General features: G+C 53.3%; 1 non-coding gene across 1 annotated transcript in view; it reads right to left on the reverse strand.

The window, feature by feature from the left end:
• Positions 1-1234, reverse strand: part of LOC124585125 — a 1910-nt gene extending 676 nt beyond the window's left edge. Inside the window, exon 1 of the ribosomal RNA XR_006974732.1 lies at positions 1-1234. This exon is cut by the window's left edge and continues 676 nt beyond it. This is a non-coding gene — a ribosomal RNA (small subunit ribosomal RNA).
• Between the last annotated feature and the right edge of the window lie 3766 nt (positions 1235-5000).

Here is a 5000-nt window from a genome sequence, read left to right on the forward strand (position 1 = left end):
AGTTTCAGCTTTGCAACCATACTTCCCCCGGAACCCAAAAGCTTTGGTTTCCCGGAGGCTGCCCGCCGAGTCATCGGAGGAACTGCGGCGGATCGCTGGCTGGCATCGTTTATGGTTAGAACTAGGGCGGTATCTGATCGCCTTCGAACCTCTAACTTTCGTTCTTGATTAATGAAAACATACTTGGCAAATGCTTTCGCTTCTGTTCGTCTTGCGACGATCCAAGAATTTCACCTCTAACGTCGCAATACGAATGCCCCCGCCTGTCCCTATTAATCATTACCTCGGGTTCCGAAAACCAACAAAATAGAACCGAGGTCCTATTCCATTATTCCATGCACACAGTATTCAGGCGGGCTTGCCTGCTTTAAGCACTCTAATTTGTTCAAAGTAAACGTGCCGGCCCACCGAGACACTCACTCAAGAGCACCCTGGTAGGATTGCAACGGGGTCCGCCTCGGGACGCACGAGCACGCACGAGGCGCGTCGCACGCCTTCAGCTCGCCCCACCGGCAGGACGTCCCACGATACATGCCAGTTAAACACCGACGGGCGGTGAACCAACAGCGTGGGACACAAATCCAACTACGAGCTTTTTAACCGCAACAACTTTAATATACGCTATTGGAGCTGGAATTACCGCGGCTGCTGGCACCAGACTTGCCCTCCAATAGATACTCGTTAAAGGATTTAAAGTGTACTCATTCCGATTACGGGGCCTCGGATGAGTCCCGTATCGTTATTTTTCGTCACTACCTCCCCGTGCCGGGAGTGGGTAATTTGCGCGCCTGCTGCCTTCCTTGGATGTGGTAGCCGTTTCTCAGGCTCCCTCTCCGGAATCGAACCCTGATTCCCCGTTACCCGTTACAACCATGGTAGGCGCAGAACCTACCATCGACAGTTGATAAGGCAGACATTTGAAAGATGCGTCGCCGGTACGAGGACCGTGCGATCAGCCCAAAGTTATTCAGAGTCACCAAGGCAAACGGACCGGACGAGCCGACCGATTGGTTTTGATCTAATAAAAGCGTCCCTTCCATCTCTGGTCGGGACTCTGTTTGCATGTATTAGCTCTAGAATTACCACAGTTATCCAAGTAACGTGGGTACGATCTAAGGAACCATAACTGATTTAATGAGCCATTCGCGGTTTCACCTTAATGCGGCTTGTACTGAGACATGCATGGCTTAATCTTTGAGACAAGCATATGACTACTGGCAGGATCAACCAGGGAGCTGCGTCAACTAGAGCTGAGCAGCCGGCCGCCCGGGAGTGTGTCCCGGGGGCCCGCGCGAACACGCAAGCGTCCGCTCAATTATTCTGCAAACAGGAGGAGGCTGAGCTCCCCTGCACAATACACCTCGAAACCCTCTCAGGTCCCGGCGGCGCGCAGCGCCGTCCTAAGTACTTGGTCGGGTTCGAGAGAGGCGCAATCGCCCGGAGTTTGGCGAGTAGACGCTTTAGGTGCGACCACCCGTGCTCCCAACTGAGCTTGCCGCTGCCGACAGAGGCCCGGGAGCGTGCTGTCGTGGCATTGCCGGCGGGAGACAACACGCGCCACCTACGGTGGCCGGCAGCTCCAACGCCAGCGCCACAGAAGGACAAAAGCCCCACTTGGGTGCCGAAGCGAACTCTCCCAGCACAGCGCACGCGCCAACACGTCCGCACAGCTGCGATACAATCCACCTGCGAGAACCGCAGAGGCGACCGAGCAGCAGACGGCGTCGCGGCGCCGAGCGCCGGGCGGCGGCGCATCCTCAGCGCACACAGTCCTCAATCGGACCAGCACACTGCAGATGTCCACCGCGCTTCGCACCGGGCCCGCGAGGACCTACTTTGGCCGCACGGCGCCGCGTGCAGGGTGCGCCGGCGCGCAGCTGCGCCGCCTGCCGCCTCCGTCGGCCGGCGCGCCTGCCACTGGCCGCCCCCACCAGCCGGCTGTAGCGCGTGCGCCCACGCACCGCGCGGCCAGCACGCCGGAAGGCCCCCCCTCACCGGCCGGGGACGGTCCCACCCAGCCACCGCCGCGTATCGCTTCACACCCACATGCCATTCACGTTCGTGGGCATGGTGGGTATCGCTGAAACAACCGGTTGGTAGCTCAACCGATCGTCGCCATCACTGATTCACCTCTAGCGAGAACAACCGCACCACAACGGTTTACCAGTTCTTCATTTGCGTAACGTCACCAGCAAACGTAGACGTCCATCGCCATTTGCAAATTCAACGATTGTTGCATGCCTGTGTCAGGTGTCACGACACACTATGTCTGCCCACATACACGCAACAACATGTGCACGCTTCGCGAACACGTGGAAGGTGGCCCCCGTACGTATGCGATGTCCATTGCGCGAACGACTGTCAACCGGCCTCTGTCGCATGTCGCAGATGTGGAACGCAGTGCACCATGCTATCACGGTGTGTGAGAAGAGACGACTACGTCTGACAACACGCGCCACTACATCAACAGACGGCTCATGCTGATCGCCATCCACGGCATACCATACTGCAATCCAGCTCTTATAGGGAGACGACACGTAGCTGAGTGCACAATATTTGGACCGTATGGTTCGCCGTTGTTGGCGCAGTCGTGGTACGGTCACACATGTACCACGATGTATCATTCAGTACATGAGGACCAATGTGCGGTACAGTGTGTGATTTGGACGTACAACATCAGCGGACAGTTGCCACAAGCCGTACCACAACGTAGGCTGTGCTTCGCCATGCGAATGCCAATGAACAACTGCGAAGGGCATTGAGCATGTACGTCCTGCCGCCATCCGCATTACAGTGTATAGCTGCAAGGTGTTTAACATGAAGCGATACTCTGGGGACCGGGCAGTGCGAGTAGCAAACTATATTGCGGGGGTTGCAGTTAGGCAACACTACACTAATTTAACGCGTCGTATGACAATTACAGAGCAGGTTAAGGCCCAACGTGTGTTGGGTTAAGGCCCAACGTGTGTTGGGTTAAGGCCCAACGTGTGTTGGGTTAAGGCCCAACGTGTGTTGGGTTAAGGCCCAACGTGTGTTGGGTTAAGGCCCAACGTGTGTTGGGTTAAGGCCCAACGTGTGTTGGGTTAAGGCCCAACGTGTGTTGGGTTAAGGCCCAACGTGTGTTGGGTTAAGGCCCAACGTGTGTTGGGTTAAGGCCCAACGTGTGTTGGGTTAAGGCCCAACGTGTGTTGGGTTAAGGCCCAACGTGTGTTGGGTTAAGGCCCAACGTGTGTTGGGTTAAGGCCCAACGTGTGTTGGGTTAAGGCCCAACGTGTGTTGGGTTAAGGCCCAACGTGTGTTGGGTTAAGGCCCAACGTGTGTTGGGTTAAGGCCCAACGTGTGTTGGGTTAAGGCCCAACGTGTGTTGGGTTAAGGCCCAACGTGTGTTGGGTTAAGGCCCAACGTGTGTTGGGTTAAGGCCCAACGTGTGTTGGGTTAAGGCGCAACATAGGTTAGGTTAAGGCGCAACATAGGTTAGGTTAAGGCGCAACATAGGTTAGGTTAAGGCGCAACATAGGTTAGGTTAAGGCGCAACATAGGTTAGGTTAAGGCGCAACATAGGTTAGGTTAAGGCGCAACATAGGTTAGGTTACGGCGCAACATAGGTTAGGTTAAGGCGCAACATAGGTTAGGTTAAGGCGCAACATAGGTTAGGTTACGGCGCAACATAGGTTAGGTTAAGGCGCAACATAGGTTAGGTTAAGGCGCAACATAGGTTAGGTTAAGGCGCAACATAGGTTAGGTTAAGGCGCAACATAGGTTAGGTTAAGGCGCAACATAGGTTAGGTTAAGGCGCAACATAGGTTAGGTTAAGGCGCAACATAGGTTAGGTTACGGCGCAACATAGGTTAGGTTAAGGCGCAACATAGGTTAGGTTAAGGCGCAACATAGGTTAGGTTAAGGCGCAACATAGGTTAGGTTACGGCGCAACATAGGTTAGGTTACGGCGCAACATAGGTTAGGTTAAGGCGCAACATAGGTTAGGTTAAGGCGCAACATAGGTTAGGTTAAGGCGCAACATAGGTTAGGTTAAGGCGCAACATAGGTTAGGTTAAGGCGCAACATAGGTTAGGTTAAGGCGCAACATAGGTTAGGTTAAGGCGCAACATGGGTTAGGTTAAGGCGCAACATGGGTTAGGTTAAGGCGCAACATGGGTTAGGTTAAGGCGCAACATGGGTTAGGTTAAGGCGCAACATGGGTTAGGTTAAGGCGCAACATGGGTTAGGTTAAGGCGCAACATGGGTTAGGTTAAGGCGCAACATGGGTTAGGTTAAGGCGCAACATGGGTTAGGTTAAGGCGCAACATGGGTTAGGTTAAGGCGCAACATGGGTTAGGTTAAGGCGCAACATGGGTTAGGTTAAGGCGCAACATGGGTTAGGTTAAGGTACAATATGGGTTAGGTTAAGGTACAATATGGGTTAGGTTAAGGTACAATATGGGTTAGGTTAAGGTACAATATGGGTTAGGTTAAGGTACAATATGGGTTAGGTTAAGGTACAATATGGGTTAGGTTAAGGTACAATATGGGTTAGGTTAAGGTACAATATGGGTTAGGTTAAGGTACAATATGGGTTAGGTTAAGGTACAATACGGGTTAGGTTAAGGTACAATACGGGTTAGGTTAAGGTACAATACGGGTTAGGTTAAGGTACAATACGGGTTAGGTTAAGGTACAATACGGGTTAGGTTAAGGTACAATACGGGTTAGGTTAAGGTACAATACGGGTTAGGTTAAGGCACTTGGGGGGGGGGGGGGGGCCCGGTTTGTTGATTGTGATTATCGTAAGTAAATGACTGCGGCATCATCTGATTTGCCACGTCAGGGTGCACCTTTGGCTCATAACAGGCGGCGCTCTGATTCCATGCTTGTGGCAGACCTGTGTCTTTCATTCCTGCCATTGTTTGTGTGGTGTGACAGGAGGCAGTATTGTGATGTTGGGTGCACCCCTGTCTGGGACATGTGTGGGTGTTGGTGGCTTAGCTGAGCAATGGTGGTTG

This window comes from Schistocerca americana, unplaced genomic scaffold, assembly GCF_021461395.2.
Source record: "Schistocerca americana isolate TAMUIC-IGC-003095 unplaced genomic scaffold, iqSchAmer2.1 HiC_scaffold_480, whole genome shotgun sequence".
NCBI classification, from domain to species: Eukaryota; Metazoa; Arthropoda; class Insecta; order Orthoptera; family Acrididae; genus Schistocerca; species Schistocerca americana.